Source organism: Pinus tabuliformis, chromosome Q (genome assembly GCF_031772625.1).
Source record: "Pinus tabuliformis cultivar Carrire ecotype Pingquan chromosome Q, CPIR1, whole genome shotgun sequence".
NCBI classification, from domain to species: domain Eukaryota; kingdom Viridiplantae; phylum Streptophyta; class Pinopsida; order Pinales; family Pinaceae; genus Pinus; species Pinus tabuliformis.
This window is the reverse complement of record NC_142296.1, coordinates 1,242,017,688-1,242,035,277: the sequence shown is the minus strand read 5'-3', so window position 1 is coordinate 1,242,035,277 and position 17,590 is coordinate 1,242,017,688.

Here is a 17,590-nt window from a genome sequence, read left to right as displayed (position 1 = left end):
CACCAGAGACATATCCTCATCAAAGCATGATGATGAGGAGAATTGTGCCTTAGCTGGTAAGGCAAAGAAAGGGAAGGGGAATTCATCCCATTCCAAATCAAATTCTTTTCAGGGCGGTAAGAAGAAGGACATGTCGAAAATCAAGTGTTTTCACTGTCATGAACTAGGACACTTTGCCACAAAGTGTCCGCACAAGAAGGTCGGTAAGAAGCCCTCAGGAGGATCAACAGGTGAAGCTCTTACTTCACAGTTTGAACTGGAATTTACCCTCATCGCTTGTATGGTGTCATTAATGATGGGTAGTGTGTGGTACCTGGACAATGGAGCTTCATTCCATATGATCGGTAACAAAGAGATCTTCAGTAACTTGGAGAAGAAGGATCTCCATATGCATATTGAGATGGGCGATGATGGGAGTTATAGCGCAACTGACATCAACATAGTTACCTTTCAGAGGAAGTTTGGTTATCCCCTCACTTTGTGAGGTGTTATGTATGTTTCGGGTTTGAATAAGAACTTGGTTTTTGTTTCCATGTTGGAGGATAGAGGCTATGATGTGATATTTAGTAAAGGAAAGGCGTTCCTTTGTCACATAGCCAAATGACAAGTGAAGCGGATAGGGGTTCAAGTGAAGAACCTCTATAATTTGGAGGTAGAATATTGTGCTTCTTTTAGCACTAAAGTAGAGAAGGTGCAAAGCCGAGACATCAGTGAGTTATGGAACATGAGATTGGGTCACTTGCATTATGGCGCTTTAAAGATCTTGCAACAAATTTCTACAGGGCTTCACAAGGGTACACTAGAGTAGAGAGACACATGCAAAGGGTGTACATTAGGGAAGTACACCAAAGCTTTCTTTCATGAAAAATACAGTCGAGCACAAGCAATCCTTGATCGAGTTCACTCAGATGTGTGTGGACCATTCTTCACAACATCCAAGACCAAGCACGGGTATTATGTAATATTTGTTGATGATTTTTCTCGTAAGTGTTGGATTTTCTTCATGCAAAAGAAAGATCAGACGTTCGCTAAGTTTTGTGAATTTAAAGCACTTGTCGAGAAAGATACTAGTAGGAAATTTAAAGCTCTCAGAAGTGATAACGGTGGAGATTATGTGTCGAATGAGTTCAAAAACTTATGTGCATCAGAAGGCATTTGATGGGAGTTGATAGCACCTCATAACCCACAACAGAATGGGGTGGCTGAAAGGAAGAATAGAAGTATTATGGGAGCGGCACGGGCGATGTTGCATGATCAAGGCCTACCATTACACTTGTGGGTTGAAGCATGCAACACAGTTGTTTATTTGCAGAATAGAAGCCCTCATCGAATTCTTGGGATGAGTACACCGAAAGAGGCTTTTTCAGGGAAGAAACCAGATGTGGCACACTTCAGGATCTTTGGTTCATCAGTCTACTGCCATGTTACCAAATATGCACGGAAAAAGCTAGAGCCAACAACTAAGTTGGGCATATTTGTGGGGTACACTGATACACCTCACAACTATCGGGTGTACCTGCCAACCAACAAGATGACAATGGTTCACAAAGATGTGAAGTTCGATGAAGAGAAGGCCATGAGATGTTCCCTTGAGAGGAAGCTTCAGCTACATGTGTTTAAGGAGCTTTTAGCTCCAAAGGAGGAACCTCAGGATGATTTGGAGCAACCACATGCAGAGGAGAAGAGAGTGGAAATACCCACTCATGCAAATTCTTCGAGAGATCGGAGTAAGCACATCAAAGAGGCTGACAAGTTATTGCACGATACTAGAGAGAATGTGGGAGCACCCACATCATAGTGTAGGTAGAGGAGGTCACCAAAGAGGTACACTGGCTACATGGTTCTGATGAGCGGGAGTGTAGAGATTGAGCCATCCTCTTTTGAGGAAGAAGTGCAGCAACCAATTTGGGTTGATGCCATGGTTGAGGAGTATGACTCCATTATCAGGAACAATGTTTGGGAAGTGGTCCCAAGACCGACAAACAAGTCAGTGGTGAGTTCCAAATGGATTTACAAGGTAAAGCAAGCAGTTGATGGTAGTGTGGAGAAACACAAGGCTAGGTTTGTGGCCAGAGGGTTCTCTCAGGTGGAGGGGATTGATTACGATGAGACTTTTTCTCCTATAGCAAGGTACTCATCAATCAGATCCATTCTATCATTGTCAGCGCAGATGGGATGGAAGATACATCAGATGGATGTAAAGACAACATTCCTCAACGACATGATTGAGGAAGAGGTGTATATTGAGCAGCTTGAAGGATTTAAGACCTTCAATAGAGAGCCGCATGTGTGCAAACTCAAGTGAGCGTTGTATGGACTAAAACAACCACCCCATGCTTGTTACACTAGGATCAATAGCTATTTCACGGGTTGGGCTTCACCAAAAGTGAAGCAGATGCAAACCTTTACCATATTGTGGTTGAAGGTAAATTGTTGATTATTGTTCTATATGTTGATGATTTGATTTTGACAAGTGATGATAAGTTGATCAAGTCTTGCAAAGAGGATCTTGCAAGAGATTTAAAAATGAAGGACTTGGGGCTCATGCACTACTTTCTGGGGATGGAAGTATGGAAAGGAGATGAGGAATTGTTTGTCTCTCAAGGAAAGTGTTCCAACGAGATACTGAAGAAGTTCCACATGGAGAGTAGTAAACCCATGGAGACTCCTCTAGCTAGTAACTGGAGGAAGGAGGATGCTACTTTCATTGAAGTAGTGGAGGCTACTATTTATAGACAGCTTGTGGGTTCACTTATTTATTTGGTGAACACATGATCAAACATGTGTTATGCAGTTAACCAGCTGTTGTGCTGTACAACAACCCCCCATTTCATAAAAATTTTCTTTAAAAATCATAATATGAAATGGGTCCATTTTAAACATAGATGTGTGAATAAATTGATATTAACTTATTATTAGGAAAAAACACTCATCAAAGGTCCGACTGAAATATGATATCCCTTTTAAACAAATCATAAAGCTTTTTATTATTACGATAAAGCGATCGCAAGATCGCATATCACAATAATAAAAGGAACATAAATAAATGCTCATTGAATTACTCCGATCCGAAAAGGGAAATCGCTATCGGATATCGAGGAAAAGCAAAGCGCATCATTTATAAGGCATCCCCCATTCCTCCGATGCGATGAAAGGCATCGCTATTGGCAATTGGCTGTGGTAATCAATGCGTTAATTGTGACACCTTCAAATCCCCCGATGCGATAAGGCGTATCGCCATCGGCGATCAGCGATTTCGCAATGGCATAAATAAAGTGACCTAAGCCCTGTCCCGATTGTGATGCATTAAATCAGCGCGTGTGTTTCTAAGCATATTAAAGATTGGCATTCATTATATCACCTTTGGTGATTGAACGATATTTTGGACTATTATGAAAACCCTCCCTTTCACGTCACCAATAATCAAATGCGATTAACCACCAAAAATCTAAGCCACGCTTGAACCAATAGACGTTATGATGGATATTTAAAAACTCCCTTATCATGATTGACAGGTGAAGCGGCCAATTAATAAAGTAGTTATGCCGAGATTTTCCACTTAGATTCTATTTGCGGCAATTTTAGCACGATCTTTGATTATTCGTTAAAAGATATAACTCTTTCATATTGTCTCTTGCTATCTATTTCTCTGTATCACGCTGGTTTCCTTTCTTGTGCAGAATTCCATCGAAGTATCAAGTTTTAAGCAAATGGGAAAGAAATCTAAGAGATCCAATGTGGCAGCGGCCCCTGCAGTAACAATCCAGCTCACTAGTGACCTAGGACCAAGCAAAAAGGGCCTAATTTTGGACACTACATGTCTCGGCCTTGGAAATACAAGATGGCAAAGCATCTATAATTTGATTGAGGCAGAAGAACCGTAGGAAGTGTCGGAAGAAGCTATGGCAGACTCAACTAGCAAATCAGAAGCCCCGCTGAAAGATTTGGCCAACTCCTTTTTACACAGGATAGCAGCTCGGGAGAAAATTCTTCCTTACACTGATGTGGTCAGATGGGTGGTCGAACAAATTCCTGTTTCTAATGGGACCTTTTGCACAGTTGATGGAAGAGTTTTCGATTCATTTCAGCCTGACGACTTGAGGAAAATGTACCATTTGCCCGAACCTGAAAAGAAATAAAACAAAGCTTTTCTAAAGAAATTCGCAGAGGAGAATGAGATGGAATCGGCCCCGATTAGACAGTGGAGATAGAATCCCGCAAAGCATAAACATGAATCATCGGGTAAGTACTCAGTGGATTCCTTAGCATCTCCTTACTGTTACGCTGGGGCAATGATGTGTACGATATGTGTAGGATATCGAAATGGTTCCTTTAATGGAAGCGGCAACTAGTAGTTATGTCATGGATTGGGCCAATATATTGTCTGATAAGTTAGCCTCTGCAATTCTTGATTTTAGATTCAATTCACGCAAAACCACCAGGACTATTCCTCCCTTTTATTACAGTGCTTATGTTATGGATATGCTTTGTTTTAATTCCAAATACCCAATACTTGGGTGGAGGTGGACGCCACAGGACCCTAATCCAATCCACATGTACCATCAAATGTTATGGAAGGCACATTATAAAGACCACTTGTATCAAATTTGTAACGGTTTCATGTTGCCTATCTATTATGCCATTTTTGATAAGCCTACCCCAAGGATTTCCGAGGAGGCAGAAGTTGATTTGACTGTTGTGAGAAATTGGTTCAAGGAAGATAAATTCACATATATACGAGTGTTTGGTAGTGCCACAAAACCCCATGTCCTCCCATTGTATGTACCGATTAAACTATTGGCACGAGAATTAGCTTACCAAATCACAACCGCTGGAACGTCCAAAACTCTTAGGACTTCCAAAAAGCAGCTATGGCCCGTATTCCCTTTGAGATGCGGTGTTTATACCATACTTGATTGGAAACATGCTGAGAAGGAGGCAGGAAAAATAAATATGCTCAATCTTGCGACCATCCCTAACAGGCAATTTTATCCCCGGAAGGTTTCCTATAATGTGCTTGAACAGGCCAAACTTACTAAGTTTGACCATGAAAAAGATGAATTTGATGATTTATTTTCTTCAGCAGAATCATTGTCTCAGGTTAAAACATTGGCCAGGATGAAATATAATGATGAAGGGCTGGTAGAATTCAATAGGCTCAGAGAACAGAGGTTGCAAACTCTGCCTCTGGACTTGTTGGCTACTACACCAACAACTAAGTCAAGTGAGCCTGGGTAGAAGAGTATTGACGAGTCTCCTGCTACAGAGAAAATTCCCGAAAAGGAAACAGAGCAGGAGAAAGGAAAAGAGCAGGAAACAGAGTAGGAGAAAGGAAAGAAGCAGGACATTGAAGTTATTGATTTAGAGACTCAAATTGATCCCAAACTCCTCCAAGAGTGGCAGCAATTTGACTCTATTATAAACAATCCTGATATTTCTCAAGGATTCGGCACACCCCAAGTGATAGTCAGTCAAGAAACAACCAAAACTACGGTTCCGATGGAAGGAACCAGTGGCTTACCCAGTAGTAAAGATGCGGAAATAATTCCCAAAGATCCATCCGATCAGATTGTTTTACAGATAGAAGACATACCACCATTAGACGTCTTTTACAGTCCTAAACACAAGGTTGTGGTGAAAAGACAGAGGAAAATGAGGAGACTTGATCAATCTTCCCTTTTGCCAGATCAAACGGAGATGGCTAATGTGGTGTGGAAGGAAGAATTGAACCCTTCCGATGACCTTACGAAACTCTCCCAATATGCCGAAGCATATTCGGCAACCACCATGGATAAAGCCTCGGAAGTGAGCAGTCTCCTTAAGGAAAAAGATCAAATGATTGATTCATTGCAGTTGCAAGTGTCTGAAGCACAGAGGAAAATAGAACAATTGGAACAACAACTATCAACACAGCGGTAGACAAACAACCAATTAAATGAGCAATTGCTCAAAGAGAAACAGAGGATAGATTCGAGTGCAGTGTAGAAATAGAAGGAATTGTCCGAAGCATTGACCAGATTAAAGGCGATGAATGAACAAATGAGCAAGACTAAGGATGAGCAAATCGCTCAATTGTCACAAGAAGTAGAAAAGTTCAGGAGTCTTCCTCAAGTAGCAGAGTTCAGAACAGAAGCTCTACAAATCAATAAGGCATTGATTACACAGCTAAAACTGCTATGTCATAACATTTCTCTGGCTGAACCTCTTTGTGAGATTACTACATCAATAGTTGATAAATCAGTTGAAGCTAGATAGGATTTAGAACAGGCCGATGAGACCTTAACCAGTTTTCTTGCTTGGTAAGACTCCCTTGAAGGACAGGCTTCGGATCTGCCCAAAATTCTTGAGTCACACAAAGACATCTTGTTCCTAGAATGGCAGACACAACTAATGAAGGCAGAAAGAGAAACCTCAAGGTGTCGGTTATCTATTAGCAATTTAATTGAATTTGTCAATGACACCCTTTATCTGTCTAATATGATTTCACAGTGTAATCTAGGGATGACATCGGCCAAAGCCTTGGAACAAACATGCAATCAGGAATTGGAAAAGAAAGGAAGACTAATCACTGGCATCCAAAGTTTAACTTGGGATACCTTTTGGTTTTTCTTAATCAAGCCATACAGTTAGAGGGCCGCACTCAAATGTTTAACTGATGCTATCAGTTGCATGATCCTCGAGATCCAAGATGCCACATATTCAGCTCAACTGAATTCTCTCCTAAGCCGCCCCTCAGAGTTGCAACCAATGCTAGATATCTGCTAGCTCAAGCCAAAGGGAGATCATCTGAAACAATGAATCATGCTGCCCACTGAGGACAAACAGATTTTGAGGAGATATTCATAGCATAGTTGTACCAATTAAATAGCACTTTTATTTTGTAATTAGTTAACTTAATTAGTATTTATAGGCCCTTTCATGCATTTGGAAAGGGTCCTCAGTTTTTGTATAAATTCAAATCAGGAAGTCACACTATTGTGCTTCTGATCTATTTTTATAAAGACTGGGCCAGTATTATGAATTTTGACAAAGAAAGCTTTGATGATATGTGCACTATTGCCTTTTGTGGAAGTGTTTCTAAGTTGAAAAAATGAATTTGAATGCGGTTGATATTGGGAGTGACTCAAACAACATATGGTACTATTATCTATGCTCTTGTGTCATTTTTATGTGAATCGGCATTCGTTTAAATTTTGCTATCATTGAATATATATATGTGTTTTAACAACAATCCTTGTACTTTTCACTATTGAATGTCTGAGGACTGTTATTCTTTCAATCATATCTATGTCTATGATATATATGAAAAATAGTGTAATAATGTTTGCTTGATTGCTTTGTTCAACTATTTGGGCTTAGTAATTATCATTTGAATAAACATCTTTGCTTACCAACAAGAGTCATCTATATGCCTGTTTGTGAATGAAGACCATCCAAAGTTACACTAAAAAGAAGCAATTTCCCGGGATAGAATAGTTGTTTATAATTTTACTTTTAGATTAAATCATTAATCCATTATCATTAGATATTAGAAAACCAATTATTTACCCATCCTATTTACCAATCATTGGGAAACTGGTCCCATTATATCCAGTCGGAGCCACCACACCAAACGGAAAAGGAGCTACCTTTAAGGTCCGGACCGGGTGGTTATCCCCGATGTTGATGCAGCGATTTTCGAGGCATCAACACCAGCTTAGTCAAGCTATGGTTAAGCCGATAAAACTGTATTGGAAGGCAGCCAAACATGTGTTGAGATACCTTAGAGGCGCCACTCAGTTTGGTCTTTGGTACATGGGGACAGAGGGAGTGAAGCTTCAAGGCTTCACCAATGTAGATTGGGCAGGGAGTCCATTCGGAAGAAAGTGCACATCAGGTGGGATCTTCAGTGTTGGGTCAGCAATTGTTTCTTGGTATAGCAAGAAACAAAGATTAGTTGCACTGAGTTCAGAAGAAGCATAGTACATGGCTACTAGTCAAGCAACATGTGAGGCTATCTAGATGAGGAAGATTCTTGTTGGTTTGTTTGGTCAACAGATGGATCCAACAATGATTTATTGTGACAATCAAAGTTGTATCAAACTCTTCGAGAATCCAATTTTTCATGGTCGGTCCAAGCATATTGATATCCGGTATCACCATCTTCGAGAGTGTGTGTAGAGAAGAATCATGTTGTTGGAGTACATTCCCATAGAGGAGTAAGATGCGGATATTTTGGTAAAGGCATTGTCAAGATGCAAATTTGAGTTTCAAAAAGGCATCATTGGGGTAGCAGATAATCCCTTTCTTGTTGAGAGAGAGTGTTAAAAATAGAAACAATAAATCCTAATTTACTTTGTCCTTGAATTAAATTAGGAACTAAATCAAAATTATATTCTCATAGCAACTTGTAATAGTTAACTAAGTTAATTGACTTAGTTGGCTCAGTAAATTCGAGTTGGAAGTCTATCTAGATTCATGTAGAGTGATTCCTAAATTTTAGGGTTCCAGGTTGATTTCTTTTGAGTTGTAATTAATTAACTCAACTTAACTGAGTTATAGTCAATTAAACTAGTTCAAACAGTTGGAGGAGCTAGTAGGAGGTCTAGTTGTGGGGATCAAATTTAGTGCAGCTTCATTGCTCTACCAGTTAACTGAAGATTCACTCATAAATAACTCATGCCTGTCAGTTTAGAGGAAGACCGGGTTGAGATAGGGTTAAGGGACAATGTACTATCACTTGTATAATTTTTCGAGTTGTATGGATGGTGCATTCAATCAGTCTATGATGCACTGCATAGTTGTGGTGAGGGGTTTTCCCAATTAAATATGGGATAATTCTATTAGGAATTGTGCAAGGAACTAGGGGCTTGAAATGCAATAGATTTGGCTAAGTGTTGGTTTGACCTGATTTGTGAAGCAGAGAGTGAGATTGTACTTGTGCAAAGATTGTTTGTGTTGAACAAGAATTGTATTTTCTTCTCATACCTTTTGGTTAATGCAATATAGATAGTCGGGGTTTTGAGTAGTTGCTTTCCCCAGGAAAATATTGTGTTATGTGTGATTGAAATTCTTCCTTTTCTGCTTAGTGTTTTCATCGATCAATTTTTTGTTTCTGCTGATGAGTAGAGTAGATTCAAGTTTTTTGTTTTAGCATATTACATAAGCGGTTTGTATCTACAAGAACTACTAGACATAATAGATGCCCTTGGGAAAGAGTAACCTGAAGACCTGGATGTCATGGTACAAGGAGAATTCACATGAGGAGGAAAAATAGACATCAAACTAGGCTTCCCAGCATGCACATCCAAACAAAAAAGGAGACCAATATGCAAAGAGTTGGAGAATGAACCAGAATGTAAATTTGCAAAAGTGAGGGATTCTGAATTACCAGGGATTAATGTATACCCAAGAGACCGATAATTCCTTGTCGCTGGAGTCAACAAAGACACCTCCAGAAGCAAACCCATTTGAGAAACCATCATCAAATTGGGCATGATCGAAATATATGTCACCAGGTCCATCACCTATCCATTGTCTTCTACTAGATCCTCAAGACGAACCCTCTATACCTCCCCCCCAATCTCTTGTTTCTTGGATGATTTCCTAACATTAGAATAACCTTAAAAGGAAGATTGCAATTACTGATCAAGTGGCCATATTTATGGCATCATTTTCAGTGAAAAGGGAGTCCTTTGTAGTCCAAGTCTTGAAGATGCACACAACCCTTCCCAATGTTCATAGGAGCATGAAATTTTTTCTACAAGTCCAAACAAACCATCACCCTTGCTATCGACTTGTCACACGTCTCACAGAAGTAGTAATCCGCATCCGATAAATGCCACATATTAGTGAAGCTTTGGGTGTTCCACATATTTGAAGGAAGCTTGGAAAACTGAACTCAAACGGGAATCTCATCCATACACTCATTTTATGCATCAAATAAGGGAATCCATAATTTGAAGATGATGGGGATGGAGTCTATAGCCCAAACTTCCTTCACCACTCTCGCCGCATCCTCCTTTGACTTGAAGAAGAGTTGAATCCACCCCTTAGCCAAAAGAAAAACATTAGGTGCATCCGAGACCACAGGGGAAATATATTAGTCCTCCATGCCAAAATGGTTGCTAAAATAAATGTATGCCTTCTTGCTCTACCAACCAATGATTTCTCAACTAAATCAACTACATCTGCCATTTCCACATCATCCCCTAAACATAAGCTATATGTCACAGGAGAGACATCACATTTTAGAACCCGATGTTTCTTCTTATTGGTATGAGGACTACCATCCCCCTCCTCCTGTAAACCCTGGTTCAAAACATTCTTCACTAAACCCTCTAGACCAGAACCTAAATGAGGACTCTGCATGGTGCCACTTCATTAACCAAAACTTGAGGACCTGAAACCGCAACAAGAGGATTTCCCACATGAATAATGGGCACTATAGGTATGGGTGTCGCTCCTTGAGGCAAACTATTCACTGATTGCGAGATCGGGAATGTAGAAACCCCTCCACTTAATGATGGAAGAGGAAAGCCCACACCAGAAAGTCCCCTAGAGAAAGACCTAGAAAAATAAAAGAAACCCTCATTTGAAATGGAAGGGAACAGAGGAGGAAATGCACCTACCAAAGCCATCTGCAGAAAATCCATTGACGAGGGGAAAACGCTAGTATGTGAAGCCACTGACGTGAATCCTGAGCATATGGAAAAAGTAGAAAGATTCCTTGGAACCCTACGAGAAGGGTTCCATGAAAACCCACCAGCCTCATTCGAACCCCCTACAAAAGGACCCAGAGGCTGAGAAGAAAAACCACCTGAGGTAACACCTACACTAGACGAGACAAATATGGAACCCCTGTTGGGGCTCACTGAATCATAATCAACATCATCCATGTAATCGATACTTGAACCACACCACACCTTCCAATTCAACAAATCACCAATGAAATTGGCCCCATAAACACAGACAAGATGCAGAGCACAGGTAAAAAACCCAGTAAAAACACAACCATTGAGATAGGGTGTTGTGAAAACAATAATTTATATTTAAATTTTTAGTAAGTATAAAACCTTGATTATGTATAAATTTTGATGACTCTCACAATAAAGTAGATTTTATGAGTGCTTATCTAGTAAAGACTATATTTGTTATCTCAAAGGATTAGTTTGTCCATATAAATAACTTATAAATGGAAAAAACTATCCCTTAAAAAGTTTAAATAATAATTTTATATATGTAAATTCTAACTCATATGGAGCCTTGAAGATGGATAAGTTAATCAAATTTGATGACTCTCACAATAAGGTAAACTTTATTAATCCTTTCTTGGTGGGGATTGTGTTTATCATATGAAGGGATTAGTTTGTCCATGTAGAAAATGAAAAAAAAAAAAGAAGCAAATTCATAAGAACTTCATTCCTAAGTTGGAATAAAATCACAAAATCACAAACATGTTATATTTTTCACTTATTAAAATAAAATTTGGAATGTATGAATTTTATTGTTCATTGCATTGTTATGGGTGGAGTGCCTTTAGTTGTTAAGTTTATGTAGAATTTAAAAACCAATGTAGAATTTAAAAACCAAAAATGCCATGGAATTACAGTGTGTTGATGTTAGTATGGATGGTATGTTGATGCCATTGTGGAGGTTTGTTGGTTTAATGATTTGGTAAGGGGTAACTTTAAAGTGTCATTACATTAGTGTTGTTTCTATTTTATTCTTGTTTGAATTATGCATTGGTTTTTTTTCTTTAAATTTTGGATAAAATATTTTATCATTGATTAAGATATTAAGCTTAGTTTAGTTTTTTAAGGGTTGAGCAAGTTTAATGTTGCATCAAGTTAATGCTTAGCCTACTTCAGTGTTCTTTGAATTACAAATTGTTTACTACATCAAGTTAGTATGTCTTCACGACTATCATTTTTCAAGGTGTTAAGGTTGGCCTACTTAAGTCACCAACATAAGCTTGGGCTTGGTATAGTTTTTGTGTTGCCATTGATATGTGTTTAGTGGTATATTGCAAATTTATCTAAAATATTTTCTTTGTCCATAATCTAGTCTCTCCTTCTTAATCTTTAAGACTTTTTACTTGGGCAGACCTTGACACGTTGTTCTTTGTCCCATTTCATGTAATATAAGGAGGGGAATGCCTTCGTTTGATTTCTATTGGGCTTGAATTGTCCTTGCATAGTCATTAAAAAAATGAGTTTGTGAAGACATGGCATTGTGCATTTGCTATTAAAGGATTTTAAGTTGTGGTCCTTTAGATCAAATGTAACTCATTCTAGGTTATGAAAGTTGCATATAATTTTGAGCAGTGCCATTGAGAAAATAGGGTTTTGTTAGGCTTTATTATTCCTCCATGTGAAAATTAGCTTGAGCACCCAAAAACAAAAAATAAGGGAAGGGGGGTGGAGTGGGCTTTAGCATACATTCATTGTTGGCAAATGGTCGATTTCAGATTGGAAAAGTCAGTGTCTTGTAGTCCTTTGTTGCTCCCTTGTTTGTGTTTGTGTAAGTTTATGCCTCTTCTCGATGGATGCAATTTAGGTTTTGAATGTTGCTTATGATAGGGAAATAAGGGACATATCTCAAGTGTTCTTGCATTGCAAAACATTACTTTAGTTTCCATTTGGCATGTACATTAATAGCACTTGTTGTATTGTAGGTTTTATAGTTTGTGTGCCACTTTGCATTGATCACTATGGTTTTGGATTAGTTTATACAACATCAAATTTCCTTTTCATAGTGAGTCAAGGTGAGCAATTTATTTTTTCTCATTTATTACATTTTTTGGATGCTTTACCAAGAGAGGGCCTATTTCAATGGCATGGTTTGGTGAATGTTATTTATAAATTATTCTTGTTGGCATTCAAGGGTGGGTTGATGCCTGAAAAAGCTAATAGTGTAAAACTACATTTTTTTTCTTTTGGATGGTTCTTCAATTAGTTTTAAGTTAAAAACATAAAGTAATTCTCTTAAATTTCTAAAGCTTTATTACATGTCATATCTGTTGGGATTTACATTTACACATTAGAATACAACATTAGGCAAGTTGCTTGTATGTCAATGGTAATGTGTGTATATTAGGGGTAGAGAAAAGCAAGAAAAGGCGATGAAAAACATAAACACTTATACATTAACTATCTTTTGGTCACACTCTACATCTCCAAAAATATGCAAATATTCATTATTGTTTCATTGTCAAAATTTTCAATCAATGTAAGTCAGTGATAACCTAAGTCTTCATTGTCATCATTTCCAATCAATATAAGTTAGCCATAGACTAAGTCTATATGTGTATCATTATCTACTAAAAATCTAAATAATCACAATAAAAATTACAAGATGCTCTTGCCTTATCCTTCGATGGATCTACAAAGGACAATGCTCCATTAATCATATTTTAGCATTGTTCATGTTAAGACACCCTAAGATACCATCATTGCTTGCCATTCATATGAAATGCATGGAATTTTCTATGTCGTAAGTACATACTTCAAAGCCCTCTCGATTAATGTTATGAAACAACAGATTGTTATTTGTGCGAATGGAACAATTCTTGCATAGTTTTTATTGTCTCTCTTTTTATTATGGTGTAAATGAAAGTGTCATCATTTAACAATAAATTGAGCTCGATGATCAAAGAAGTCACATTGACATAAAAAAAAGTTGTGAGATATCATAGGAAGATTATTCCTTTCATCTAAGCTTGTTTTTATTTGGATTGGTGTTTTACCTTGTTAATGAGAAATATTGGTGATAATTGTAATCTCTCTCAAATTGACTATCAAAAAGTGTATCTAATGTTTCGAGTGGATGAATTGCAATTCCTTGTTATGAAAGGAAAGGAACAAAATATAACATGATTTCTAGCTTCAATGGAGAAAATACGTAACTATTTTATTTTCCAATACAAAATACAAGGGTGAGGACTTGGATTCCTAAAACTTCTTGTGATAATGCAAAAAGTGAAATAAATATCAACAAAAAAATATGTTTACTTTTACCAACAAAAACTACCATCCTAAATATAATCCTAATATGATTGTTTTATGTGATATATATTTGTACATGAGCCCTATTAAAGCAAAGAATTATTAGCTTCAATATTAACCTTTAGTTTAATTGGGTGATCAATCATTTTGAGTTGTATTTAAGCCCTTAGTGCCTTATTGTTTGATTTTAAAACAATGTGTTCAAGCAATTTGTGGAAGTGAGGTATTGTTATAGTTTGTTAGAGTTGAAATCCTTTTAGAGACATGTTTACTCCTCTTTTTTTTCAGAAAGAAAAGCAGTATACTATATTGAGGCAATATATACATTATGTTCTGTGGATAACAGAAAGAAGATCTCATGACATTGGTGACCACTGCTGAGAACAGATATGACATATAGCTGAGAGACATATAAAATGAGAACATTGAGCATCATATAGAATCATATGATGAAACGTATATCAACAATTTTGCCATAATGTGCTACTGGTATGGATAGATGACAAAATGAAACCAAAAAGAACAAAAGGAGAGGAACCCATAGCCTCCGGCTGGAACAGCCACCTGGAACTGACAAAAAAAGATCCTGGATACCCACAAAAACGAAGCTCTTTGCGCCAGACCTAACTCCAGCGTTTGACCTATCTTCAGATGGATTGATAGAAAGCGAAGAACCTAAACATAACAGACTTGAAGGAGATGTTTGAATCTTCAAAATTTTTTGAATTCCTCCACTTTCAAACACACCATAATGTGATGGGAAGGATTGGAGGAGTCAACATATTTGTGAAAGCAAATTGTTTAATATTATTGGTGCGATGTATAAATCCTAAGGGATTTTGGCAAAACAGATACACCTAATTGCAACTATATAGCGCAATAAATAATAATAATAATAATAACAATAATAATTAATTTTAAAAAATAAATTACACAATAGCACTCCTTCACCTCTCGAGAGGGTGGGTAGTGGAGAATGAAGACGTGCATTTCTATGGTTAAGAGCATATGTTTCCTCCTAGGAGATCACAAGTTCATATCCAGAGGTGGGTTGAGTATGTATCCCCCTATAGACTTAGCAATGAAATCGTTGTGTGAAGGTGTGTCCCATGTCCCACAAACAAGGGGGTCTCATACACTAGTTTTGGTGTCTAGCTTGTCAAGAACCTTAAAATTGGATGATGATGATTATTATTATTATTATTATTTAAGGGGTAGAAATGTGTCTCCACTTTATTGTCTTTGTCCTTACCTCTTTAGCTAAGGGCATTGCAATCATGTTAAGGTTGTTTATTGTGATTGCCCATTTCAAATAGCTTGGATGAAGGAAGGCAATAATGGATGGGAGGAAAGCTTGGCTGATGTTGACCATGCAAGTGATGGATAGGGTCAATAAAGACCCTCCTTATGCAAATATTATCATAGGAACATTTGCACAATGCAATTCCTCGTGTTAGCCATTTGGGGAGTGTATATTTTTCCTTATAACTTTTGGCATTTATGGATTGTGTGACCTTAATGACACTTTTATGTTGGCTTTACATAGCATTAGCTTTCATATAAGGGGCAATTCTTGAACTTGGCTTAATGCTCATGGTCGTTGTTTGAACAACCCATTTTTTGATGAAGGTAGAAAAAGTTCACAAGGGACTTCATTTGAACATGATGAATGACAAACTAACAAACTTGGTGACAATGATAGTTTCTGTGTGCTCGACCCTTTCAAGTAGGCCTTTTGACCTTTCCCTGAGCTACATTAGAGGTAGTTGGTGCTAATTTCTGAGTTGTACTAAGGTATAATTAAGCTAAGCATGTGACTTTCATGATCTTTCGAGACGCCATAAACCATCAAAATAAAACTCAAGCCATTTGATTTCATATGTGTTGATTTGCATTACCATGGAACAAGTAAAGCCGAACAACCTACATCACATCATGGTTCTTAGTGAAAATGCCCCTGTAGCCTGCAAGTATCATCCTTACGCAACTAATTGATTTACATTACCATGGAACAAGTGAAGCCGAACAACCTACATCACATCATGGTTCTTAGTGAAAATGCCCCTGTAGCCTGCAAGTATCATCCTTACACAACTAATTGACAATTAAAGACTATTCCTTTATTGGTCAAGCACTTTTCCACATGGCTTAGAAAACTTAAAATAGCCACCTTACAAGCTAGTTCCCTAATCCATTGAAGTAAAAATGCCGCTAAAATCCCATAATCAACTATTAGTAAACATGACAAAAGTTTGGGTAATGAATGGAGTAGTCTACTCTCAAGAGTTAGCATACTATTAGATAAAAGAATCTATATTTGCCGAGTGATCAAGACAACGGGCCAGAAATTTAATTCTCCTCTGACTATCTTCATTGACATAAGAGACATTCAAGATCATCCATTAAGAAAACACGTCAACAAAGTAACATTTTCTGAAGTATTTCCCCAAGTCAACTTCTCACATGATCCAAAAATGTGCATTCATCAAAGCCAGATCAAATTAGATAACTTTATGATACAAAGACAAGTCAAAGATAAAGAAAAACAAACAAAGAACTTGAGGACCCAAAGTAAACAACATCAAAGACCCTATAATTGAGCAACAAGAAGAACAACACATAGATTACCAACAAAGTGATTTAAAGTCAAATGTTCCGAGGGAGTTGACTATAACAAAGTAGCCTCCCTAACCACAAGAAATTCTTAGTTCTTCAGCACTACAACATGACAGAAATCCAAGACATAATCAACTTCCAATTAAGGTTCTCTATTCACTAGCAAGAAGCTAGCCACTGAATCCCCAGAGACCAAATCAGGCTGGCCCAACAAGCGATCACATGACTGTGACCCTCACCAAACTCTGAATGATTAAAGGACAGTTTGGAACAGCCAAACAACCACCAGCAGTAGAAGCCTGGTTCTCAACAACAGAACACCCTCAATAATTGACCATGATATATCCCCTATCTATCCCTCCTCTAACAGTAAATATATGGATGATAGGATCATTAATACCTCCCAACTCACTTCCACTTGCGATTACAACAATTTTTTCTTTCCCCGAGAGTATTGTTTTAACCCTCCCTCACTACAGATCAAGATACAATTACTTCAAGGAACGCCATGCATCTGAACTTGATCAGAGATGGAAGAAGTGCGTCACTGGAAGAAAACTGTATGTTGGCACAACAGCAAGAAGTAGTACTAGAGTTGCCAAAACAAGCTAAAAAGATACAAGGGTTCTCTCTCTCTGATGAAAAGACTGGGCTTTTCACTCGTATTAGATCAATCTCGAACACTTTCTTTAACAAGCTCAAAAACATTGAAATCCATAGAATATAGGAAGAAGTCTCAACCAAACCAACAAAGAAGTACACGATGAGCTTAACAAGCTCAATAATGTCTTACATTTTTCTAGTAGTAGGAAATCTTGGTCGACCACACTCCGTCAGTTTCTGGGTCACTTTCATCGAGAACTCTTTCTTATGAAGAGTTCAATTTAACAGATGCTTCAGCATTTGATGGAGCAAACTGAGGAAGAAGAAGCTGTGCTCAGTCAGGAACATGCTGAAAGTGCATCAGATAGAGTTTGGTGTACTTGAGC